At 40.6% G+C, this 27,792-nt stretch overlaps 1 long non-coding RNA gene across 2 annotated transcripts; it reads left to right on the forward strand.

Moving 5' to 3' along the window:
• Positions 1-14,082: 14,082 nt before the first annotated feature.
• LOC120220850 lies at positions 14,083-27,641 on the forward strand. Of its 2 annotated transcripts, none has more exons than XR_005525673.1 (3): positions 14,083-14,168; positions 14,780-14,882; positions 27,581-27,641. It is a non-coding gene; the product is annotated as an uncharacterized LOC120220850 (long non-coding RNA). The 2 variants fall into 2 exon arrangements; XR_005525674.1 differs by lacking the exon at positions 27,581-27,641 and adding an exon at positions 26,020-26,568.
• Positions 27,642-27,792: the final 151 nt, after the last annotated feature.

Below are 27,792 nucleotides of genomic sequence, written 5' to 3' on the forward strand. Positions count from 1 at the left end.
AAGAGTATGGGTAGCAGAATATGGGTTCCTTGGGGATCATCTTGGAGGTTCATTACTATATTCCACCCTCTGGGTCCCTAATGATTCACATCATTCCCACAAGCAATATACATGCATTCTTGCAGAAGTTCCCCCAAAGTACCTCATTAAAGTGCCAGCTTGAAATCCAGAATTTCCTTCTCTAAATCAGGTCTAGGAGTGGAAGAGATTCCTAAGGTATAGTTCCTTAAATGCAACTCCTCAAGTACACTTTCTCTTCTCTTATGAAACTAAAGGAACAAGTTGTCTTCTCCCCACATCCAGTATACAATGGAGGGAGTGACATATGATGATGGCTATAGACATTCCTGTTCAAAAAGAGGGGACGGCTCGGTCGGTTTAGCCTCTGACTTCAGCTCTGTTAATGATCTCACAGCTTGTAGGTTCCCTGCATCAGGCTATGTGCCAACAGCTCCAAGTCTGTAGCCTGCTTTGGATTCTGTGTCTCCCTCACTCTCTGCCCTTCCCTTGCTCACTCTCTGTATCTCTCTCTCTCTCTCAAGAACAAATAAAACATTTTTAAAAACCTTAAAAATCAAAGAGGAGAAATGAGAGGTATTTAGGTGGTCCAGTAGGATGAGCATCCAACTCTTGATTTCGGCTCAGGTCATGATCGCATATTGTGAGACTGAGTCCCACGTTGGGCTCCACGTGACCAAACATGGAACCTGCTTGGGATTCTCTGACAGCAGTGAGCCCGATGTGGAGCTTGAACTCATGAACCATGAGATCACATCTGAAGTCGGATGCTCAACTGATTGAGCCACCGAGGTGCCTGGGGGGAACCATTTTAATAGATGTGTATTTGTGTCTCATATGGTTTAATTTGCTTTTCCCTAATGGTTAATGATGTTGAACAAATTTCCATGTCCTTATTTGTCATCTGTATATTCTCTTTGTAGAGAAGTGTTTGTCCAGTTCTTTTGCCCATTATAAAGATTGTATTTTTTGTATTCCTACAGGTGAGTTTTGAGAGTTGTTTATATGTTCTGGGTACAAGTACCCCTTTAGTTTTATATTACAAATATTTTTTTCCAATTAATAGTTTGTCCTTTATTTATCGTAACAGTGTTATTTTGTTGAGGCCCAATTTATCTTTTCTTTCTTTACTTTTGGAGTCATATCCATGAAATTTTGCCTAAGGATTTTCTACAATTTTATTCTAAACTTTATACTTTTACACTTATATCTGTGATCCTTTTTGAGTTATTTTTGTATAAGATGTGAAGGATATGTCAAAATATAGTTTTTCACAGTTGGATGCCCAATTGTTTCAATGCCGATTGTTGGACAGATCAAGCCTTCCCTATTTAACTACCTTTGCACCTTTCTCAAAGGCAAATTGGTCATATTTATGGATTCTCTACTCTATTCAATTTATTTAAATGTCTAGCTATCCAGCAATACCACACTGTTCTGATGACTGTAGATTTGTAGAAGTGTTATAATTACACAATGCAATTTATTGACATTTATACTTCCTTTTTTCTTTGAAATTGACTCTTCTAGCCCCTTTACCTTTTCATATAAACTTTAGAACTAGTTTGTGTATATCTAACAAAAATCTTTCCTGGATCTTATTGCAATTGCATTAAATCCATAGAATAATTTGAATCTGCTAATGCATTAAAACAATATGTCTCTCCATTTATTTAGGTCTTTCAAATTTTCTTATATCAGCATTTTGTAGTTTTCCGCTTACATGTGCTGTACATGGTTTATTATATTTTTACATAACTATTTTATTTTTAGGAGTACTTACTGAAAATGGCATTTGCAAAATTTTTCATTCCCAGTTTTTGTTCATTGCCTGCATATGGTTCATTGCCTGACTTCTGTGTGTGATTGTGTATACTGAGATTTTGCTTATTTCATTTATTAGTTCTAGGAGTTATTTTTTAAAATAGATGCCTTGGGACTTTCTATGTAGACAATCCTGTGATCTATTTAAAATCACACTTTATTTTTTTTCCTTTCCCATCTGTATGCTTTTTGTTTGTCTCAGCTTATTGCCTTGGCTAGGACTTCCAGCATATATATTGGTGAAGGAGACTGATCTACAGTTTTGTGGGGGGTTTTTGTTTTTGGTACTATTTTAGTGGTTAGTGTCCTTGATTTTCATTTTGGCTGGTCTCATAAAATGAATTGGGAAATATTCCCTTCTTATCTATTTTCTACTAAAGATTTTGCTTTTGTGTAGAATTTGTTTTATAGCTTCTTTAAATGTTTGATAGACTTCTCCAATGAAACCATCTGGGCCTGGAGATTTCCTTTTCTGAAGGTTTTAAAAATTAATAAATTTCTTTAATAGTTACAGAATTCTTTGGGTTGACTATTTCATCTTAGATGAATTCTCATAGTTGGTGTCTTGTAAGGAATTGATATATTTAATCTAAGTTGTTTGAAGTATTGTGTGCACAGAGTAGTTTATAGCTACAGGGGTATGATAAGATGTTCTTTCTTTTATTTCTAATATTGGTAATTAATATCCTCTTTCTTTTTTCTCTTTTAAATTTCATTATTTTTTCCTTCTGGTTGCCTTGATATTATTTTGTTCTTCTCTTTTTACTTTCTTTTTTTAAAGTTTATTTATTTGTTTTGAGAGAGAGAGGGAGAGAGAGACAGTGAAGGTTGGGGAGGGGCAGAGAGAGAGGGAGACAGAGAATCCCAAGCAGGCTCCACGCTGTCAACTTGGAGCCTGATGTGGGAGTCAAACTCATGAAACCGTGAGATCATGACCTCAGCCAAAAACAAGATTTGGACTCTTAACCAACTGAGCCATCCAGGTGCCTCTCTCTTTTTACTTTCCGAAGGTGGAATCTTAGACCTTTGATTTAAAATCAAAAAGATTTTTCTAATATAAACATTTAATGTTATAAATATCCCTGTAAGCACTGCATTAGCTACATTCCACACACTTTGATATGTGTATTTTAATTTTTGTTCAGTTAAAGTATTTTCTAATTTTTTTGAGACTTCCTTTTTTTGACTCACAGATTAATTAGAAGTATGTTGCCTAATACCCAAGTATGTGGAGACTTTCTAATTATTATTCTGTTATTGATTTTTATTTTAATTCTACTAGGGTCAAAGAATCACTCTGTATGGTTTTTACTCTTTTAAATTTGTTGCAGTTTGCTTTACTGATCTAGGATATGATCTACCTTGGTGGATGTATCTTGTGCACTTGGAAATAATTTGTATCCTGCTCTTGTTGGGTGGACAGTTCTAGAAATGTCAATTAGGTCAATTTGGTTGAGAGTGTTGTTCAGTTGTTGTATATTCTTGCTGATTCTTTGCCTACTTGTTCTATTGCTTACTGAGAGAACAATGTGAAGTTTCCATCTGTATGTGTGGATTTGTCCATTTCTCCTTTCACTTCTATTTCTTTTTGCCTCACAAAGTTTACTTTATTTATATATTTATAATGTTTTATTTATTTTTGAGAGAGAGATAGAGAGATAGAGAGCGAGCACGCGTGCACAAGTGGAGGAGGGGCGGAGAGAGAGGGAGACACAATTCAAAGCAGGCTCTAGGCTCGGAGCTGTCAGCACAAAGCCCCATGAGGGGCTGGAACTCACGAACCAAGAGATCATGACCTGAGCCAAAGTCAGATTGCTCAACCAACTGAGCCACCCAGGTGCCCCTTGCTTCACGTAGTTTAAAGCTCTGTTGTTAGATGCAATACATGTTAGGAATACAGTTGTCAGATTTAGCAAAAACAAGGCCAAAACAAAAAACAACTAGGATGAATTTTAGATACACAATGAATAATTTGTGGATATAAGTACATCCTATGCAACATTTGTATTTTATCTGGCAATCCTAATTTGGGAATATTATGTCTTCTTGATGAATTAACCTTTTATTAATTTGTAATGTCTCTGTTATCCTTGCTAATTTTTCTTGTTCTGAAGTCTACTTTGATATTAAAAATGATTTCAGTTTTCTTTTTCCCCTTAGCTTTTTTTTGATTAGTGCTTTCATGGTTTAAGCACACCAAATAGAGATAGACATTGTCAGATTTCGAAACAAGAATAGCAACACCAACAACCGTGTACTATCACCAGAAACTCATTTTCAATATATTATATGTATTATATTATTTTATGTGTCAAGTACTATGCCAAATGCAATTATATATAACCAGACAAAAACACCATTGTTCTCACTTTCACTAGTTAGCAGAAGAGGAGACTACAGTTTGAAAATGATATAGTTATTGCTTAAGGTCATACAGCTACTAAATAATGGAATCAGAATTTAAGGCTTAGCCTGACTCCAAAATTCATGTCTTTTTTTTTTTTTAATGTTTGTGTATTTTATTTTTTTTTAAATTTTTTGTTTTGTTTTATTTATTTCTAGGAGAGAGGGAGAGAGACAGTGTGAGCAGGGGAGGGTCAGAGAGAGAGGGAGTCACAGACCGAAACAGGCTCCAGGCTCTGAGCCGGCAGCCAGCACAGAGCCCGACGCGGGGCTCGAACCCACGAACCGCGAGATCATGACCTAAGCGAAAGTCAGACGCTCAACCGACTAAGCCACCCAGGCGCCCCCAAAATTCATGTCTTAACTACTAGGTTACTCTGGTTACTTTGTGTATAAGCCAGAAGTTAACAAACTTAGTTTTTTTAAAGGACCAGATAAATATTTTATGCTATGCAGGTCATGTGGTTTCTCTTGCAACTATTCAATTGAGCCTGTAACTCCAAAACAGCCACTGATAATATATAAATAAGAAAGTGTACTTCTGTTCCAATAAAGCTTTATTTGAAAAGCAAGTAGTAGATTAGATATGACCTGTGGGCTTCTGTTTGCTAATACCTGATTCTAAGTGTTGGTGGATTTTTCAGTTCTTGTCTCCTGGGGGCTATATATCTCTGGTTCTTGATTTATGAGTTCATTTCAGGCCATCATACCATCACAGCTAGTGATGAAGCTTAATTCACATTTCAAGCAGTCATGTGTCCTATTCCCTTACTTAAGATCTGTTTCTCTGATAAAGAACACTTTAGTTTTTTGTTTGTTTGTTGTTTTTTGGTTTTGTTTGTGTTTTGCTTAGCAGGTCCTAATATAGATGAATTATTCAGGGACAAAAGAATAGAAAGAGTGATATACAAGTCTGTCCAAGAGAACAGGGAGAGAGATGTTGACCACACACACAACCTGCCTTCTCTGTGCAGTCTGGTTGCTGAATTTAGTCCAAGTATACATGTAATTCCAGTTTAGTACATCCCTGAAGGAATTATTTGGTACCTTCTTGTATGCTTCTAGGGTTATGGGATTCTAAATCCCTAAAAACAATCCCTCCTGTATCGTCCTTGGAGATGGAATAAGTAGAACACCTTAGTTCTTGGAAATGTGTAAATAATGAACAGGAATGGGTCTGTGTGTGACTTGTTTCCATTATTTGAATTCTAGCCTTTGAAGTCACACAAAATGAATGTAATTTCTTCAACAAGGCAGTCTGGGGTTATAAATTTATTTTCTTTTTTTAAAAAAAATTTTTAAATGTTTTATTTCTGAGAGAGAGAGAGAGAGAGAGCGTGAGCAGGGGAGGGTCAGAGAGAGAGGGAGATACAGAATCTGAAGCAGGCTCTAGGCTCTGAGCTGGCTGTCAGCACAGAGCCAGACGTGGGGCTCGAACCCACGCACCATGAGATCATGACCTGAGCTGAAGTTGGATGCTTAACCGACTGAGCCGCCCAGGCACCCCTAAATTTATCTTCCACCACAGGGGAAAATACTAGATCTGACTAATAGTGTCAATGGCAAATGCAAAATGCTTAAAAATAAACTTAAAAAGAAATTCCAGGGTTTATGTGTGGAAAATTTCACAATCTTTTTGAACATAGAAGAAAAAAAATGGAGACAAATGGAGAAGCACACAATGAGAAGACAATACCGTAACAATGCTGATTGTTGCCAAATTAATCCTTAGATATAATGTAAGTCTTATTTAAGCCCCAACAGTTTATCTTTTAGAGGGGAATATTTTGCAGAAAAGGCTTTCCAGGAAGCTGACTGAGCCTGAGTTCAGCATGCACAGCACTTATTTGGGAGTGCTTGTGGACTGAGGAAGGATAGTGGGAAGAAGCAAGGCTGGACAGAAAGAGGAACTGGTCTGGAAAACAGTGTCAGGCTTCCCCTGTCCCCATGGGGAGCAAGTGGCACTAGTCTTTAGTTTGAGTCTTTAGTTATACCAGGTCGGGACTCTCCTAACCCCCGGTCAGTCATCACATGCAGACTGCTTCTGGAAGGAGGCCTAATCGTAGGTGTGGTGATTTTCTTTAGCTGAGGGCCATCTTTGGCAGCACTCCCGGGAGAATAAGCTTCCTGAAGGAGGATCACAACGTTCACCCCGTGAAGGAAATAGGACAAATGTTCTGTCAGTAAAGTTCATCTAAAATATGGGAGAAATCTTGCCCCATAAGATATACTGTGAAGCTATCTACAATCATTAAAAGAGAAATTATTGGCATAGGCATTGAGAGGCTGATCAGTGAAACAGAAATAAAAGACCAGAACGAGACCATTGCATGTATGGGACCTTAGTACATAATACACGTGGTCCCTCAGTCTAGTAGGAATTGAATGGTTATTCAATAGATGGTATTGAAATAAGAAATTGAAGTTAGTTTCCCAATCTTATACCTTATACTAAAGTTCATTTTAGATGGATTAAAATCCATGTCAGTATAGAAAAGAAAACATAATAGTACTAGTAAAAATGTAATGTTATAAGGGGAGTGGAGGACTTCCTAAGCATGATCTCAAAGCAGAATTTATAAAAGAAAAAATAGTAACTCCTAATGTGATTGACAGTTTACAATGGCAACAAACTTACTATATTTGATAAAACTAGAATTAACGAAAAGCTTATTATGTACCAGATACTGTTATCAGGACTTGATATGATTTGCCATCTAATCCTGTGAGCAAGGTACTATTGTGTTTCCCTTTTTTAAAATATTTTTTAATGTTTCATCTATTTCTGAGAGAGAGAGAGAGAGCAGGGGAGGGTCAGAGAGAGACGGAGATACAGAATATGAAACAGGCTCCAGGCTCTCAGCTGGCTGTCAGCACAGAGCCCGATGCCGGGCTCAAACCCACGAACTGTGAGATCATGACTTGAGCCGAAGTCAGATGCTTAACCGACTGAGCCACCTGGGCACCCCTTGTGTTTCCCATTTTATAGATGAGGAGACTGAGGACTAGAGAGCCATTTACCTATGTTCACAGGACATGAAAAAGCAAAGATCTGAACCCAGCTTGTTCAAACCCACTATTCTTTATATAAATGTGGAAGACAGTGACAACTTAGGAAAAGTGTCCCAATGGCAAAAGGTCCCTATCCCCACTTTAAAAAGGTCTGTTACAAACCAATAGTGAATATATGGATACTCGATTAGAACAATCAAGAATCCAATGTAAAGAAGAAAATAATGACCGATAGATAAATGAGAAGACATTCAACATTACAGTCTCTGAAGGAAAAATGAAGAATTCAAGAAAGGAGAAAACATTTTTTCTGTGACTCTTAAGTCAAGAGTAAGAAAAGCTGCTGTCCTAAGTGACAAGAGTATGAGGAAGTGGCTGTTGTCATATAGCTAGTGAGAATATTGAGCAGCACAAATTTTCCAGAGCTACTTTGCAATATTTACCAAAAGCTTTGATCCAACAATGCTACCGACAGCAATTTAGCTTAAGAAAATACATAAATATATATACGTTAATATATGTTAATAATATAATTAATAATCAATACATTATTCTGATACTGTAATGATAATAAGAGCTATTTTTAAAAACGGAATATATTTTCACTGTACTATACTGTCATTACTGACATCAATGAATATCTAAATTAAGCTAGAAAATTTAGTTTTTTTAATTGCATGAAAAAGATATAGAGTCACATTTTGTAAATATAGCCATACATATTATCTGGATGGTTATATCTAGAATTTTAGTGATACTTATCTTTAGATGGTGGGATAATGGACAATTTGTACCTTTTTGTTCATCTTTGTATTCTTATTTTCGACCATAATGTGTGTGTCTTGTGTAATAAAATATACATTTTGCTGTTTGATGTTAAAGTTTCCAGTAGATGTTCTTAAATATGAAGCCAGTTTGGAAATAGACAGTAGCCACATTCCTAGCTGGGCATTTAAAATTTCTGTACAGAGTGTTTCAACTGGTTTCATGTTTTTGTTTTCAATTCAGGTCAATTTTTGACATTTCAACTTGGATCATTTTTTTGCACTGGGTCCTCTGTGTCTGTTTCCTCATTGCACCTAGAAAACTTGCCTTTTCGTTTGGTAAGTAAAGCAGCCAGAACAAAGCCACCAATGTAATTTGAGTAGATGTGGATCAGAATGAATCAGGCTGCAGGAAATGATTTGGGACTGTTTTTCAAGATCTTTGCTTTTTTTTCAGTCTTTTGTATTCAGGGAAGATTGAAAGCCCAAGTGGGAGAGAAAGGCTTTCAGGTTTTCAGGTTTTTAAAATGCAGGTCTCCAAGGCCTTCGACTGAGCTTCCTAGGCATGACAGGAACAGAATATGGTGCAAAAAGCAAGCAAATCGCCTTGGTGGAGATATTATCCCTGTGGTCCCTCCCATCTCCCATGTCCTGGGCTTTCTCTGCTCTTTGTCAAACACCCTTCTGCCTTTTCTCTACTCCTCCCCCTCCCAGCTTCCTAAACTGCCACTGTCCTTGCATTTGGACTTCTTCCCAAAGAAAGCAGAATCCCTTAGGGAAGTGAGGAGAGAAAATGAGTTTATTTTCCAGTTCTCAGGGGCTACTTTTAGTGAGACAAATAGCTCAGGGATTGTGCCAACCTGTGTGTGTGTGTGTGTGTGTGTGTGTGTGTGTGTTGTTTTGTTTATTTTTGCATACTTGTGTTGCCCTAATGCTGTACCCTCACACCTACCCCTTCTCTCAAACTCTACACACTCTTCTCACTCCCACAGGATTCCTAACTGGGGAACAATGTAAGAAAGGGAGGGAGATACAAGCAGTATATTATCGTGGACACTGAGGGGGCAAAGGTGGGTGGGAGATGATCTGAACAAGATACCTACATATATTCCTGTTTATTTCAGATTCATTTATTCATTTGTTCATTCTTTCATTTATTCGCCCATCTTCAAACATGTAGCTCCTATACCTCTCAGACACTCTACCAGGCCAGTTGGGCAGACAGATAAACCTACTGCCAGCCTCAAGCAGTTCAGTTAGAGACAAGGTAGCAAATTATGACGCTCTTTAGACTCACTTGTGAGAATACAGATTTCTAGGCCCCATCTTAGATTTTCTGAATCAAATTGCCAAGAAGGAGAGTTTCAGAAACTATAATTTTCATCAGTTTTTCAGATAATTCTTTGCAGTCAGCACTGGTCTGCAGACCAGTGTTAGGAAACCACTGGTAAGAGCTACGTGATGCATGAAGAAAAAGCTAGGAACCAAATTGCAATGTAAATGCCAGGCCAGCTGACTCCTCCTCTCTCCTTTCCCTCCTTCTGGGAGCACCCAAGTCAGGGATAGATTTCTAGTTTTCTATTGATGCCTAATAAGCTGCTCCCAAACTTAGTGCCTTATAGCAGCAAACAACAATGGATTGTGTTTCACAATTCTGTAGGTTGACTGGGATCAGCTGGGTGGTTCTTCTGTTTCCCATGGTCACGCAGGGTGGCTGCATTCAGGTGGGTGCTTCGGTAAGGCTGAAATGTCCAGGATGGTCTCTCTATGAGCACCTGTCCATGAGCTCTCTCATCATTCAGTAATCTAGCTCAATCCTCCTTACCAGCTTTGCAGCTGACTCCCAAGAAAGAAAAACTGATGCTGACATTTTGTTTAAGGCTTGGTCTCAGAAGTCCCAGAAAAGTACTTCTAGAATATTCTATGCTCAGAAGTTCCAGAAAAGTACTTCTATAGTATTCCAGGCAAAACAAGACACAGAGCCAACCCAGATTCAAAGGAAAGGAGAAATAAACTTATCTCTAAGTGAAAGAAGCAGGAAAGAATTTGTGGTCATATTTAATCCACCATACATTTAAAAAAAATTATGCTGACTTATAAGGTGTACCTGACCATAGACTTCCCACATGACTCCAGTGTAGGGGTTTCAGACATGGTTCTAGAAATCAGTCACCTTAGACCAAGGCCTTGGCCAGTTGTACAAGTGGCCATAAATGAACAATAAAATTTAATAGACACAGGCTGTAAATATAAGATGGGTCACTCCATTGTGACTACATAAAAATGAGCTAAAGATAAATAATGAACAAACAAGGCATGAAAATGTAATCTAGTGTTTTTGCCAAGAAGGGAAGCACAGTACTGGATATATCTAGAAATCCTAAAGCATGATAAAGCCATGACTAGAATATCATATCCAACTTTGGCCCTTAGCATTAACAGTCAGGCTTGTTCAGGCTAGGAATAGAAATGAGTTTTTTCTTTCTCCCGTTTTCTTTTCTCCTGTTCTTTCTCCTTTCTCCCAGAGTCAATGGGTCAGAAGACCCAGAGGTAAGTCCCAGTTCTGCCCCTAACTTCTTTGTGACTTTGGGCAAGTATTTACCTTTTCCGTATATCGTCCATCAGGCATCACCCCTATAAAACTCAACATTTAAAGGAATCCTAGATGGGAAAGTGTTTTGGAAAGAACATTACCGATGGTCTTGTATTATTCTTTGAGGGTCCTGCCTGCTGCTCAAGGCAGGAGGATTGCAGCCCACTCTTTCAGTTCAAATCCTAGTGTCCTGCTTGTGGGGAGGGATTCCATCAACCCAGCTCATTTTAATGTATAAAGAAGTAAGGGTAATGGAACTTTGGGTTAGGGGGCGGGGGTGCACTGGGCAGGTAGAGATGGCAGCATTCAGGATATTGGGAGACAGGGGTTTTTCACTGTTGCAGTTGGTTAGAATATGTGTCAGGAAAACATGGGCAAGGATTTGTTAGGGTTTTGAATCTCTCTGATAGAAAAGGTTATTTTCTAAAATGTTAGTGAAAATAAGAAATAAAATGCTAATGAATATAGCAGGAGCATGGACTTAGATGTCAAATTACCTGGATTTGAATGCCATTTCACCACTTGTTAAGTCTGTGAGACCACAGACAAATTATCTAATACTTTCAAATTCCAGTTTCACCTTCTGTAAAGTGGGGATTTTAGAAACTATCTACCTTGCCGGGCCATTATCAAGATTAGATGAAACATTCTATGCAAAGTGGCTGGAACATACACATGTATGGAATAGTAGTAGAGTAGTAACGGTAGAATCATACCTACCTAAATTAAATCCTCTAAGTTTCATTTTCCATTCAATAGAATGGCATAGTAATCTATATCACAAGGCTGTTCTCCCAATTTTTCTTTGGAAGCCAAATGATGGTGTATGTCAAAGAACTTTGTAAATGTATAAACTTTATCCTGATGTCAGTTATTACTGACTGTGAAGATTCAGCTACTGTCATGGGCTTCAGGGCCCAGCTCCATCTCCCTTTCCCCATGAAACACATGATGGCCCTTCTGCTTTGACTTTGGCCCCCCAATCTCCAGTCCCTCCAGTTGTTGAGTCAGATCATCCTCCAGAACTGAAGGGACCAAGGACATCAGTTCCAGACGCAAGATATATACAGGCCTTTCTCTTGTCAGGTGACTGCAAAGGACCCTAGAGGCCATGATGGAGAGACATACTCTAAAAACTACCATTAAAGACCTATCTGAGGGTTGTCAAAACTGTCAACAAGGAAGGTTGTCAAGTTTCACTCCTTGAGGTTTTTCAAAACGAGCCTTGCCTGAAGATGGAGCCTTAATTATATGACCTCTCAAGATCACATCTCATTAAGATTCCATGTCACTTCCTGAGTTTGTATAGTCTCTCTTTTGAGAGTAAGGCTCTTCAGTAATTAAACATCTGAAGGAACTGAGCATTCATTATCTGAGCATTAATTCTGAAGACAGATCAGGGGATTCTGTAATTTCAAATCATTTTGGTAAATGATCATTGGATTACTATCCAGCTGATGGAATTAGAAACACATCTTTGAACTCCAACCTTGTTCACGTCCCTATTCTTAAGGTTTCTCTGTATAAAGGTCTTTGATTAACTTCCTTTCCAGACGCTTGTTGGATTTCCTTTGTAGACATGCCAGTCCCCTCAGTGACAGAGGGAACTCTGTAGGGGCCAGGGCCTGTCTTGTCCTTGTGTGTCTCTTACTGCCTGTCACTACTCAGGGTACAAATAGTAGAAAGTAAATAGTTTGTTTTGTTTTTAATAAACAAATGAGTGAAATTTCAGGGGAACTGTCAATTGATCATGACTAAAATTGGGACTGCTACTAAAGGATGTCAGCCATACATCTTGGATTTGCTTTGTGGTTGTCTGTTATCTGGAAACAAAATAATTAACAAACATTTTGAAGTAAGCCTTTCTGACAATTCCGTATTAATTTTAGTGAAATTAAGTCCATTTCTGGAGTTTGCAGAAGTTATTCCAGCAAGTGAGTTTTGTCCACAGAGGATAAAATAGGACTTCCTTTCCACACCACTCAGAAAATGGGACAGAGGAAGATCTCTAGACATAGCAATGAAAGCGGATGTGAAATTCATGTTCTAGTCCTGTGTCCTCTGCTTTGTCATCTGGTTAAGATAGAAACATCCAGTGAAATTTGACCTGATTAATATAGATCCATTTTTCTGAGCCAGAGATTTCCTGAAAGAGGGTGGTAGACTGAAGTCCTAAGATTTGAATCCTGATTTTGAATTAATTTAATACCATGGACCTCAGTTTCTGTGTGGGTACAATGGGGGTGGAGTGGAAAGGGGAGGCTCTAATGTTCTATGAGTCAGTGCCTGGTTTCTGGTAACTCACCCACCAGAATGTGGAAATAGCAAGGAACTTTATGGCTCTGACTGAATTCCTCAGGAGCAGAGTCTCTCACAATGCCTAATGCATGAGAAATAGCAAGGAGTGTTTATTGCCTTGTGGGTTTGTGGCTGAGAATCATGCTAGTTTCAGCCTGGCTTTGAGGACACGCTGAACTAGGTCCTTTTTTTGGACAGTCACTCGTTAGTTTTACCACTTTATGTACGACAACCTTTCTAAGCCATTATAAAGTGATAATGTTTACATTCCATTGAAAAATGTAAATAAAAATAGAGGCCATATCATAAGGTTGGTGAAAGACCTGAAGTGATACGGTCTATATGATGATGTAACACACACCTGCCACACAGTAAAAGCTAAAAAATAATAATTGCTAATGTGGTGGTGATGGATGAAGATGCTGATAATCATGATGATCACCTGAGAGAGACAGGGATGTCAGTTTCCTTACTGGCCTCTTAGATTGTTGAGAAGATTGAAAAGAGTTTAACCAAATGCCTGGCACACAGTAAACGCTATTATTGATTTTTTAAAGAAAAATACGTAAATAAGTTTCCCACACTCTCCTACCTAGATCAGGCTTCTGCTGCATGAAACCAGCAGACAAAGTAGGTGTGTGCTACCACTCAGACATTTTCTGGGCATTGTTGTTCAATTTCATGATCAAGAGGGAACAATTCAGTCCCTCCTGGCTGTGCTGTTGTCTCTAACGACAACAGGTGCTCTGCCACAGTACAACAAACATTTCTTTTCCTTGTTTCCTCATGTTCCTCTTCTTTTGTGTTCTCCCCACACCCCCTGCCTACCCCGACCGCCTTTTGGTTTGTATTCAAGTTATTTTCCTTCTGCTGTGATCTTCCCCCTCACATCTGCTCTTATCCCTCCTTTGCTGCTAAGCCACATGAGTCATGAGGGCCGCTCTGACAGAGGTGCGACTGTTCTTTGGCAATCAAAGAGCTTCTCAGGCCTGCTCAAAGTCATACGGTAATGCTGCAAATGCCAGCCCAAATGCCAGCAGAAAGTTGGACCCCCTTTCATCTCTCCCTTTTGAACAACTTCTTTGTGGGGTCTCCACACAAATAGTGTCTTGAGACAGAATGCGTTTTAACCCATTTGTTTTGCTTTTCTTCCTCAATCCTTGCAGGAGTGGAAAGTTGCAACCAGTGAGAAATCTCCTCCTTAACAGAGGGAGCCTTCCATGAAACTGCACTGGTAACTTGGGCTAAAAAACGAGGTAATTTCCCTGAAGTGTGGGTTTGTCACATCTGCTGAATTGTTCAGGGGGCCTCATCTCAGATTGCATCTGTACCTTACTGGTAACTCATGGAGTTACCCAAAAGGCTGTGAACTTGTCTTTAAAAAATCAATGGGTTTTCTCATTTGAAAATTGGAATCCGATTCAAGTTTATCACATCAGATTTTTGTATTTTAAATATCTTAAACTGGTCTGCAGTGAACCACTATGAACATCCCAGGCTCAAAACTTATTTAGGCAGAATTTTGGGTTCTGGAAATAATACCAGAAGCTTATCCTTTTGTCAGACATTTGTAAAGTTTTCCTCCTCACATTAGTAAACATCCAAAAATGAGATCAAGATTCCTTCTAAATCCCATTATCTAACTACTCATGTTTAGTGACTTGTTATTTACATTTAGCCTAAAAGCCCTAACATAGGTGTGGTAATAATGGCAGAAATGAACTGTCTTAATTCCAGAACTGAGCTGATACCTCCTGAAGATTAGACCCTTGTGAGATGTTCCCGGGATAATTAGCAAGAGCCTGAAGGATGTATGGTTTGGCCTTTAGTCTTATTCTAGTTCTAACAAGCTTTGTTCCTTGTCCAGGTACAGGTGTATCAACAGTTACCAGAGGAGCAAGAGATTATTTCTGCTGTTCCACAATCCATCCCTAACCTGCACTGAAATTGGTATTGAACATCTCCTGTGTGTAAGGATATAGCCTACATTATCCCTAATCTTTATAAGAACTCTGTAAAATGTTATTATCCCAAGTCTTCAGATAAAGAAACTGAGGCTCAAAAGAATTATGTGATTTAACCCAAGTATGGCAGGTTATAGCTTCAAAATATGGTCTTAGTCATGTTTCCTGTTGGATGGCTCATCCAGAGACTTGGCACTCTCCCACTCAGAGGGGAAGTTCATTTTCTCTCCCCTGTAAACTTGGCAGGTCTTGTGATTGGCTCAACACATAAAATGTTGTAGAAGTGATGCTGCATGACTTCTCAAGTTGGTTTAATAAAAGGTGACATTGTTCTGTCTAGCTTCTTCCTTTGGGAATACTTATCTTCGGAGCCCAGCCACCATGTTGTGAGGAAGCCGAGGCTACACAGAAAGGTCACATGTGGACGTGCTGTCCATTAGCCCTGGCTACAGTCACAGCCAACAACCAAGTGCTAAGCTTTTCAATGATTCTAGTCCCCAACCTCAAGCCACCCCAGCTGGAGCTTGGTGTAGTAGAGACAAGCTGATCCTGCTAAGTCTTGACCTGATTGTAGATTCATAAGCAAAGTAAACATTATTGCACTAAATACTAATTTTCAGGATGGTGTGTGACATAACAATAAAACCTGAAAACTAAACTTATATAGCTTCCATGGATGATCCAAGATTCCAACTCAATCTCAAGGCCACCATACGCTCTATGATTACTGTATGACTTTACACCACTGTAGGCTGTTTCACTGTCCCAGATCCTTATTCTCCCAGGTCTGACTCCTCAAATAACTCTTCTCAGTCATAGTCTTCTTTCAGCCTGGGACCCAGAGCCATTCTGCCTCTGCTTGCTGTACATGTGCTCATTACTATCTAGTGCCTAATTAACATCTGGCCATCAATATACAGAAACCTGAATATCAGCACACACATTCCATATATAGACATGCTTTATGCACTCCAGGAGAAGCTCTCCACATTATATTCTGGTTTTTATCATTGTTTCCTAAGTGCATAATAGTAAATCTTCACAATAGCTAATATAGTACAGCGGTAATATACAGGTTTTGAAATCTGAATGTCCTGGTTCAAATCTCATCTCTTCCATTTACCTGCTGTTTGACCTCAGGCAATTTGTTAACTTCTCTGTATCCTAGTTTTCCCAATTATAAAATAGGGGTAATAACAGTTCCTTCCTCATAGAGTTGCTACTGTGAATTAATGAATTAAATCCTTAGAACAGCAGTTGACATATTAGCTCTCAGTAAATATCATTTTTTATGGGTCAGCTATAATTTAGAAACATGTTTCATCACACATTTTTTTCTTTGGTCATTGGATAGGAAAAATGTTAATTTCTCTTGTTGGCTGTTTTTCTCTGTGGTTCTGTGTAACCTGCTTTTGTTTAATGTGGAAGGTAGAGCAAATTCTGCTGGGTGAGCATCTTGGAGTAGAGAGGACCAGAGACTGGCCAGAAACATTGGCATCCAAGGTTCAGCATTGCCCTTATCTTCACCACGTCACTTGTTCTGACAAATGAGAGCTCCTGGGTTTTGTGCATTGTAGTGTGCGTGAATAGCTGTGTAAATCAAAATTTATTTTGGAAGACACTTGAGAAAATGGGGTATATTTCCATAAGGACTCAGGGGAACCAACAGACAGGCAGCACAAAAGGTTGGGGAAATCTTTCTGCCTTAATACAGATAATAGAGAAACACAAAGGATCGGATAGGACAAGGTAGTGGTTGACAGAGCATCAGTGATTGCACGGGACAGGACTGCAGAGGATCCTTAGTCCAATCTCCTCTCTTACAGATGAAGTCTCAAGGGCAGAGCAATTGCTCTGAGATGGTGCTGCCTGCATGCCCTTTAGGAGCCTGTGGCTTGGTTACCTTTGACTTTGGGGTCTATTAATTAATTTAGACTGTTCTGATGAAATGACTTGGGTTCTCCATCTTCATAATTAACTTTCTGTTCAGCTTCTTTTGCTTGAAGAACAACTGAGGTAGACAGGTAGCTGTGACAAAGCAATATATATTTAGAAGTGCCATTTGCTGAAACTAGCCGAGTGTCAGAAATTGCAGGAAACATGTAATTATCCAGTCTGTCTCATGGCTGTGGAGCCCTATTGGTGTGATGGCTACATTAGTTTTAGGATATTATTTCTGGCTTCAGTTCAGGTCAATCTAGGGACCCCAGGAGGCACACAAACTCTCTGCCATCTCTCTATTTTCAGGACCTATCCTTGCTACATGGGAACAAATGTGATATCAACACGACATATAAATTGAAAAGCTTCCCTTGGCCCTTTGTGTGCTGCCCAGCTTTTTATGTCAGTGCCTCGATTTCTATCACTTGTCTGCCATGCTCTTGAAATCTTTGCTGTCTCAGTGTGCTGTTTAGATGTTTAATGCCTCCTCTGCTGAAGTCCATTCCCTTGGAGCTGGTGTTAATGAGGTCCCACGAAGGAGAGCTACATTTTGTAGCACAATTTCAGTTGCCTGGAGAGATGGATGGTATGAAACAGGCAAAAGGGCTCCATCAAGTCGGCTTGGAGAAGAGGACCACCAGGAGCCCTGAATGGAATCCAATCAGGTGGTGCTGTGGACTAGGGGAGGGGGAGCAATCCCTTTGACAGGAAAACAAATTGAAAGGGAAAGAAAAATCAGAAGACAAATGCCAGTTTTCAAAATGGGGGCTGGGAATAGAGGGCCACTGCATTTGACCAACTCGAGGCTTCACACTGCAACGGTTTCCTAATATTCTAGGGGAGATTTCTATCTGACATTGGTCAGGGTCTTGATGAAGTTGTCTCCTGAGGAAAGAAACTTCCCTTTGTAGCTTTTGGGTGCCAGGATTAATCTCAGCTCGGAGGATGGCCCCATTTGAGTGGTTAAAAAATTGTGTAGATAGCTGGTGATTATGCCTCCTTTCCTCTCCTGTCAGCTTGCATTTAATGGCAGCTCTTTGCAGATAAAAAGTTGGGAGTAGTATTGCATCATGTGTATGCATCTGTGCTCACACACACACATACACATGTGCACATGTGTGTGCACGTGCACACACACACACTGAAATGTGAGTGCTGGAGGAAGTTTTAGATGAAGGTGTCCTTGTTATTTTCTTGAAAGTAAAAATTGCACTGTCTAAAAGGTACAAAACACCTCTGACAGCTCTTTGAAACATTTTGCCTTTTGCTTCGATATTCTATGCATTTCTAAGCAGGGAGAATTTAGGCAACTGCAGGGAATAGGAAAACCTACCACACACTTGTAGGTTTTAGCCAGAGAAGTGATATTCTTTTCCTTGGGCAGTTCTGAAGGAGTGATTCCCCATTTGACTCAAGTGTAGCTTTATGCCTGGGAGGCTTAGACAACCTGATGCAAATCCTCCTTCTCCATTTACTGAGCGTGGGATCTTCAGCATTTTAATTAACAGTTTGGAGGTTCAGTGACCTCAAGTGAAAAATGGAGATATCTAACATTGCTGTGATGTTGTTGTAAGGGTGGAATGTAGTCTACTGCTTACCTAGTAACAAAGGCTCAATGAAGGTTACCAATTTATTACCACGGCAGCCTGAAGTACTGGCCATTGTGCTAGAGCTTTGGACATTAAAGCTGAGATCATGCACTTTTAGCAAGAATAAGACATTAAGGAATGAGCTTCACCAAAAGCGACGTGATTTGGAATATAACGCTAAGTTCTTCTGGAATAGTGTCTCATAAGTGGGCTGACATTAACATAGTTACTTTTGCAATGCACAATGTGACCAGTTGTATTAGATAGCTTATCTTTTCAAAATGCCCATAAAGGGAGGGTTTGCAGTGGGTGGGGTGGGCATTATTGTTTCTTTAACAACAATGAGGACCTGAGAGAGAGAGGGTGTATCTGCACACGGTTCTCAAACCTGATGTGGAGTCATGTGAACTACAGAGGTTATGGTCTCCTGCTCAAGCTAGAAGATGGGGCTGGGGCTTTTGACAGTGGTATGGCGGGGTGGGGGATTGAGCTCTGATATAATGGGGCCTGGGATTGAGACATAATATTGGTGGTTGGCTATCAATCTATTGATTCTACAAATTGGGTTGTTTCTATTTCATGCCACATGGACTATAGATGAGCAGTACATTTAACCAAACGGCTGCTCTTTGACATTTCATCCATTCAACATTCACTCATTCATCTAATGAGTACCTCCTAATGCCAGGAACTGGCATCTCCCATCTCTTTACAAAGGCTGCATTCCCTCTGCCCCTGTAGTCCATATCTTAGTGAACAATCCAGCCACATAATGAGCCGCCTGAGCCAGATAACTTGGTGCATCCTTAGCTTTGCGCTTTCCCACACTTACCGTTCCCAAAGAGCACATCTTACTCATTCTCCCTTTCTTCAGATCTCTTATCTCACGCCTCTCCTCTCCATCAGCACTGTTGCTGTCTTGTCCCTTATTTGGCTTTCTGAGGTGGCCTCCTAGTGTCCCTTCCCTAGCTCCTGCTTAAACCCTTCAAAGTCTTCTCCCAAACTGATGGCCAACTCCCTTAGCATGACTTAAAGGCCTTTGCTTATCTGACCCCTCCCTACCCAGCTTCATCCCCTGCCTCCGCCTTCCCAGCCTCCCTGCTTCAGAAATACTAGTACATTTTCTAGAACTGCATGTGCTTTCTTGCTTTGGAACCTTTTCTGTATCTCATCTGTATTTGTCTTTTCCCTACCATGATGGCCTGGAAAATGCTTGCGTTTCCTTCTAGCTTCCTCTTAAATGTCCCCTCCTCTGGGAAGGCTCTCTTTTCTTTGTCGCTTCTATGCAATGTTGATTATGTTCTCCATAGTCATCCTTCTCTGAATAATCCTCCAACGTGGAACTAGGCACATCAGATGGTAATTATTTGCATATAAGTCTATCTTAAAAGACAGTCTTCTTCTCCTCAAAGTCAGCAACCTTATGCCCTCAGTGCCTCAATGCTATTTATGGAATTAATTAGGGAAATCAATCTATTTATGTTAGTCATATTTAAAGACAAGTGCAAGGTAGATATTCCTTTGGAAAATTGCTATCCCCTCCTTCGCCCCCAGAATGTTCTCTGATGATTTGTGTGTATGTGTAGTAAGGATGCTGGCTCCAGTGTCATCCCACCCCATCCAAGTCATGGGGTGCCTGCATCCGAGTCAGCAACTGACTAAGCTTCCTAATTATAGTATGGTAAGAGGGGTGCAGAGTCCAGAAATCACACTCTGAAGGGCAGCCAACGAGAAAGGTTGTGGGGATTTGGAATGCAGATGTGTCCCCTCAGCAGGAAACAAGTACAAATCTGAAGATGAAACAAAGAGGGAACAGGCAGGGCCATAAAGCAAGAAGAGAGAGGAAGAAGGAACAATGATGAGATGGGAACATGGGGCCATCCGAAAAAGACAAGGGTTGGGCAGTGGATTTGTATCATGGCGGCTCTGAGGTAGCAACAAGTTGAATTTTAAAATCCACTCCCTTCTCATCTTGCTTTCTCCCTCCCATGGGAGGGGACTTCATATGAATGTCAGTTTGTCTTCCTTTTTCCTTTTGAATGGAATTCACAGTTTTAGGTTCACAGAAAAATTGAGCAAAAGGTACATACACTTCCCCATAACTCCTGCCCCAGCGCATGCACAGCCTTCCCTGCTATCGACATCTGGTGCCAGAATGGGGCATTTGTTACACTAGATGCACCAGCATTGGCACGTCATAATCACCCCAAGTCCATAGTTCATCCCACGCTTCACTTGTGGTGGTGTGCATCCTAAGGGTTTGGACACTGTAATGATATGTCTCCAGTTTTACAGAATCATACAGAATAGTTTCATGGCCTTAAAAATCTTCTCTGCTCCCCCTATTCACCCTCCCTTCTCCCTAGCCCTGGAAATCCACTGATCTTTTTATAGTTTCCGTAGTTTTGCCTTTTCCACAAAGTCATGCAGTTGGAATCATACAGTGCGTAGCCTTTGTAGCCTTTTCAGATTGGATTCTTTCATGGCTTGATAGCTCATTTCTTTTTAGTGATAAAAAATCCCATTGCCTGCATATACCCCAGTTTATTTATCCATTCACTTACTGAAGGACCTCTGGGTTGCTTCCAAGTTTTGGCAAATATGAGTAAAGCTGCTCTAAACAAGCACATGCAGGGTTTTTTTTTTTTTTTTAACGTTTTATTTATTTTTGAGAAAGAGAGAGTAGGAGGTGAGGGGTAGAGAGAGAGGGGGACAGAGGATCTGAAGCGGGCTCTGTGCTGACAGCGGAGAGCCCTATGCAGGGCTTGAACTCAGGAACCGCGATATCATGACCTAAGCTGAAGTCGGACACTCAGTCGACTGAGCCACCCAAGCACCTCACGTGCAGGTTTTTGTGTGGACGTAAGTTTTCAACTCACTTAGGTAAATGTTTCATTTTGTAAGAAACAGCCACACTGAGGCCGTACCATTTTGCATTCCCCACCAGCACCTGGTGTAGCTAGTGTTCTGGGTTTTGGGAGGGTGGTGGTAGCTTATTGTTGCTTCATTTGCATTCCTGATGACATATGATGTTGAACATCTTTTCCTATGCTGTTTGCCATCTGTATGCCTTCTTTGGTGAGGTTTCCGTTCAGTACTTTTGCCTATTTTTAAATTGGTTGTTTGTTTTCTTTTTGTTGAGTTCCAAGTAGAAATTGGACACTAGGCCTTTATCAGATGTGTCCTTTGCAAATATTTTCTCCCAGTCTGTAGCTGTCCTTCTCATTCTCTTAACAGTGTCTTTTCCAGGGCAGAAGTTTAAAATTTTAATGAAGTCCAGTTCATCAATTATTTCTCTCATGGATTGTGCTTCTGATGTTGTATCTAAAAAGTCGTTGTCATTCCCAAGGTCACCTAGATTTTCTCCTCTATCTTCTAGAACTTTCATAGTTTTGCATTTTATATTTAGGCCTATCAACTATTTTGAGTTATTTTTTGTGAAGGATGTAAAGTCTGTTCCTAGATTCTTTTTTTTGCTTTTTGCATGTAAATATCTACATCTTTCTTACGTTTGGTGTAAATCTTTTATCATTTAAAAAATACAAATGCAGTGGTTTATTTAGGTTCTTTCTTATTTCATTTTTCAGTGTTTACTTTAATGCTTATCAACACCAACCAATACCCACACTTGTCTCAAACTACTGTAAAAATCTGGGGAGGTTTTGTGTTTCTCTGCCTTTCTCTCCGCTCCCTCCCACCACTTTTGACATATTAGATTAAATTTCAGCCCTGGGCCAATCTGTCAAAGAAACAGGAAATGTCTCTTACTATGACATATTTGCCAGAGGCAGAGGTTTGAAACCAGGTGGGTATTAGTTCTTGCACAGAAGCAATTTCTCCCCATCAAAGAGGCAGAATCATGGATCTGCCTAGCAAAAACCTTTGCCTTATATGGATCAGTCTCTCTGATATGAAAAAAGTCTTTTAATAAATATGCTTCACAATTTGCAAAATTCTTGAGAAACGTTAGGAAATAAAGAAGATGACAATTTTTTGCACTGGAAGGAAAATCAACTCTAAATGGAGCATGCTTTCATCCACATTGAAATTGCATGTGGGTGATTATAATATGGTTATCAACACCCTAACCAGACTATATGTGACTAGAGACAGCGTGATAAGAGGCGGGGGGCGGGGGGGAGGAAGCATGTTTCTCAGAGCGCCTCTATAGCACACTCCTGTCTCATAGCTCTCTCTAACTAGAGGAGACTCCTCAGCTCAATTTCTCTTAGCATGTGGAAGATAAGGAGTGGGTCAGAGTTGCTTTGAGTCATCACTACCAGCCTGTGGTGAGGGAAGGGAACCCACCTCTCTCTCCTTCATGCTCTCATGCCTTTGCTTTTCCACTGAAGGAAAAATCAATACTGAACACAGAGAACAAATCTAGCAACACCAGAGAGGCAGCGTTTCCCCTGTGCCTGCCTAAAGAAGATGTCTTTTGCAGGCTCTGGCCAAGAAATGTAATGGCTGCCTCCAGCCAGGAGATTTTCTTTGTAGGGAAAATTATTTTTACAGTGTGGTCCATGCCAGGCACCACCCCTTACAGAATTCCTGCCCAGAGATTACCTTAGAGCTCATTTCGAATCAGCCTGCAGATCCAGGTGGAAACCCAGAGCGGAGGGAGGCATCCGAATTCTTAAACGCCGACATTCATGCCTCCCTTTCGCATTACGGTGAATCTAGGTCACAGACAACCGAGATAAGTTGTTCAAGGTGTGCTGGAAAGTTGTATATTTTGCCTTGGGGTTTTAAGGCACTTATTTCTAACAGAAGATAGGAAGCTGCCTGAGCAAAAGGCAGTATGGAACTTAGCAGGAGCTATATCTAGCAATAACCACCAAAAAACTGCCGGCTTCCCAGAGCAACTATTCTTCTCTGTGCTGTTAGTCGATAATTCCCTTTGCAACAAAAATATATTTTTTAAAATTACTTTGAGTTTTTTATATTGATTTATATCTAATCCCACATATATACATTAATTTCAAACTTAACCAGGAAGGGAAGCTTCATGGCTTTGCACAGTAGGCAATGAAGAGATCACCTTAAAGGATTTGCCAATGAATATTTAAGCTTCTTTTTCCTTGGGACTAATAACCATAATCACAATCATACTAGTTATAGTAATAAAACAACAGCCACCATGGGCTGAATATGTCCAATCTCCAGGAACAGTGCTTTGCCCTTTATGCGTTTTTTAAATTTCATTCTTATAATTCCAATTAGGAGGTGACATTCTTTGCAGGTGTCAGAAAACACAAACAAAAAACAAGGCAAAAAGGTCTTTATATTTACTATCTGCTTTTATTTTGTTTTACAGCCATTTGCTTTATTGGAATGTGCTATCCAGTGTTTTTGGAACCTGGTGTAGGCTCTGTAGTTATGAAATCGACCTGAAGAATGTTTGTCGATTTTATTGTTTTACTTTTTGTTTTAATTCCCGTGTTGTTAATGTATGATGTTATGTTAGTTTCAGGCATTTGCCTATTTTAAAATGGCATTTGAAGTTTTCAATATAAAGGGTAATATTAAAAACAACAACATCAACAACAACAGTAAAAAAGGAAATGTTCTATTGAGCACCTAAAATTCACCAGGCGCTTTTTTTTTTTAGTTTATTTATTTGTTTATTTTTATTTTTTAAATGTTTATTTATATTTGAAAGAGAGAGACAGAGTGCAAGCAAGGGAGCGGCAGAGAGAGAGGGAAACACAGAATCCAAAGCAGGCTCCAGGCTCTGAGCTATCAGCACAGAGCCCAACACGGGGCTGGAACTAATGAGCTGTGAGATCGTGACTTGAGCTGAAGTCAGATGTTAATGGACTGAGCTGCCCAGGTGCCCTAATTTGTTTATTTTTAAGAGAGAGAGAGAGAGAGAGAGCACACAGGGGAAGGGCAGAGAGAGAGAATCCCAAGCAGGTTCTGTACTGCCAGCATGGAGCCTGATGCAGGGCTAGATCTCACCATGAGATCATGACCTGAGCTGTGACATCATGACTTGAACTGAAACCATGAGTCCTACCCTCAACTGACTGAACCACCCAGGCACCTCTCACCAGGCACTGTTTTAACTGCCTGGCATAGGGTAGCTCATTTCAACCCTTTGAAATGAGCATTGCCCTGTCCATTTGTAGATGATGAAACTGAGGTTCAGAAAGGGTACATAGCTGGCATGAAGGGCCCCCACTGGTAAGTGATGGAACCAACATCAGAAGCAACTTGGCCTGATCCCAAAGCCCCGTGTTGCCCAGTGTACCCACAAGGAGTGTGGTACAGCAGGCTGCGGAGCCCATTGTGGAATACCTGGCATCTAGGAGTTGGGGGAGAGCTATTAGAATTGGGAAGGGGTGAGGATGCTTTCTGGGAGCCATGCTAGCTGGGCTCTGGGGCTGAAGTCTTTCTCTCCTGGATCAAGCCGGTAGCAATGACCTCTATGCCATGGTATTTATCATGTGAAGACAGAGCTCTGCCTGCAGGGAGGGAGAGCTGAGATACAGAGGCTCCGTTGCGCCAACACTGGCAGGCCTGTTTTACACACTTAGGAGCCGTTTGCTCAGTTTCTGCTTTTCCTGAAAACCGTCTCTCTACTCTGCTGACTCCCATGACAGCCATATTATGTGATGTCATCCTGACCTCCCTGCCATAGCTGGTTAGTCCAGGCTCAGCCCCCAAGCCACACTGGGTCAGTCATGGTTCCTCCTTGGGGAATCCAGAATTAGGACTTAGAGGTTCCAGCCTCAGAGGAAACTGGGAGCGGGGGGAGGCTGGGAAGCTGACCTGCAGCCAGAGAGTATTTGAAAGCATGTATGAGTTTGAAAGCATGGAGAGGAAAACCGCAGAGAAGCAATCTGAAAGGCATTCTAGTTTTGGTCTGATCCTGAGGCCCCTCAGTGTCCTTGCCCTGGGGCTCAGTGAGATCAGATATTAAAAATTAAATATAATATGGCAAATTTCTATTTTTTGTTTAAATTAATGTTGTGGATTTCTGTCATTGGCAGACAAAGGGACCTTAATTCTGCAATGTCTAAGGCCCAGTATCCGGTTAGATGATGGCCCCGAATCTGTAGGGGAGGGGATGTGATGGTGAGGGTGACTGTAATAAACAAGAAGCCAAAGGAAACGACAGCATCCCAAGTCTCCATCAAGTCCTGAAAACTGAGGATTTAGGACCAGGGTGTTTACAGTCCAGTAATGGAATTTCCTGTGGTTGAACAGAAGAAAACACGCACTATTCCCTCCCTATATGGAGTAGAATAGACAAGGGGGTAGTGATGGGCCGGAGACCCAGAGTGGAGCAGGTACCAGGGAGCTGATAGCTGGGACCATCGGGGACATGGTGGACCCCGGGGGGAGGGAAGGCCACACCCCATAGGAAAGTGGGGAGCAAGGGGTTTGGAGGGATTTGGGGTTTCTGTGATCCAAAGGGCCTGTTTTTACCACAGTTGAGATGCTATAGCACCCCTAAGCCTGATACATCCTGAAGCAATGAACCTCACACAACTAGAGAAGGGCAGACAGTGAATCTGGCTCAAATGGAGAATACCTAGCAAAGCCATCTTACCTGACTCGAATTTGGCACAGTTTGGGGATGCAAAGCATTGTCATTCTATTTGCAGCTTTTCTCTTCCCCGGGCCCGGGACGTGACACCAGGAGGAAGAGCTGCCCACACAGAATCAGACACATCTCCGTCCTTCCTTCCAGGGGGATTCACCCCTGTGGCCACCTGATTCCGCTCTGCGGCATACATTCTAACTCCGTAATGGAAGTAAAGGGAAAACCAGGAACAGAATCAGATGGAACAAGGTCTCACCATGTTACTACATTACGTTTTCTTTCTTAAAAAAAAAAAAGAAAAAAGAAAAAAGAAAGAAATGTATTGTCTTTGAAGAAGTGGCGGAGAAATGCTATGCTCTGCCGACAGAAGGAGAATCTAGCTTCTTAGGTGTTTTTCTAAATAAGAGTGCTTAGATGCTTCCTACTCCTTTCTTCTTCCTCAGAAGCTTCTTGAGTCTTCCTGATAAAAAGCCCAGTGATCCGGATATCTCCCACTTTGGTGGTTCTTGGTCATCTCAGTGATATGTTTTTGGTTGTGTTCATGAGAAATTTGTAGTTTCTAACTCACTGCACACACTTTGTACTGGAATAAAAGAGAAATACTTAGAGATGTCATTGTGCTTGATTGATTCTTTGTGCATGATGGTCTGAAAGTGCTCATGTGAGGCAATATGAACAATTAATGATTTACTCATCTCTGACTTACGGCGACGTGTGGTGTATTACCTGGGGCTGATGAAAGGCATCTTATAGGTGCAAAATGGTATTAGTTTTTAGGGAAGGGATGATAAGATTTGAAGCATAACCTAGCGCCGGCAAAATACTCATTCTCGGGTAAGCTGCTTGCAGTTCAAATTGCAGTAGCAAAGAGGCTTTTGGTCCCCACTCACATTAATCTTTTAAGAAGAAATGAAGCCTAGAAACTCATACATCTTCAAGTGGAGAGATGTCTGGGACATATACTGTAGGCATCTGAGGAATCAGAGTGGGGACTGAATCTGGAGATGTACCCACTGGCTTGTCTGGGTGACCTTCAGCCAGCTGCTGAGTGGGCGGGGTGTGGAGGAGGGTGTGGGGCTGGGCAGAAGGCTTTGTTTGGCTCCAGGAGGCACCTCATCAGGAAAGGATGAGACATGCATCTCTGACTGATGGGCTGTTAGAGGTTTAAAATGTTTGCCTTGGGTGACCTTAGGGAAAAACACCATCCTCTCTGGCTTAATGTGAATTAAATTTTTCGATTACTCTAGAGGAAGGAAAGGCAGCGGCTCCAAGCATGCTTATTTGTGGAAAGTAAAATGAAATTAAACACTCCAGCAGAAGGAATCTTAGCAGCTCACTGATCCCAGGGCATCGCCCCTTGCCACTCAACAGCAGCAAAAATTTGATTTGAGGGTAACGGATATTTTAAATGGAGTGTCCAGAATCCATCTAAACATGTTTTTATTCTGAGAGACTAACTATACTAATTTATATGTCCTGGGAAAGAAATGAAGCATTTTAATATTTTTTTCTTCCTTTAAGGAGAGTGCTATAGATCTCTTGACTAATGGAAGGAGAATTTAATATAGGAATGTGTGGTCCTTCTGTTGACTGACATTTTGTGGTTTGCCATCTACATGCAGGGAGAAGAGCCCTTCTGGGTCATGGGATGTTCAGATAAAAAACGGAATTTCTGGGAATGGAATAAAGTCTTATTGTTTTCATAAAAGTGAAAATCTGGGTGACCCTTTTCTTCCTTTTGAAAAAGGACAAGAAAAAGTGTGTGTGTGTGTGCGTGTGGTTTAAGTGTGGGCAAGCAAACTTGATTATATATCAGAGATCCCATGATATATTG

The sequence above is a fragment of the Hyaena hyaena genome, unplaced genomic scaffold (assembly GCF_003009895.1).
Source record: "Hyaena hyaena isolate Hyena2069 unplaced genomic scaffold, ASM300989v1 scaffold_730, whole genome shotgun sequence".
Classification (NCBI taxonomy): domain Eukaryota; kingdom Metazoa; phylum Chordata; class Mammalia; order Carnivora; family Hyaenidae; genus Hyaena; species Hyaena hyaena.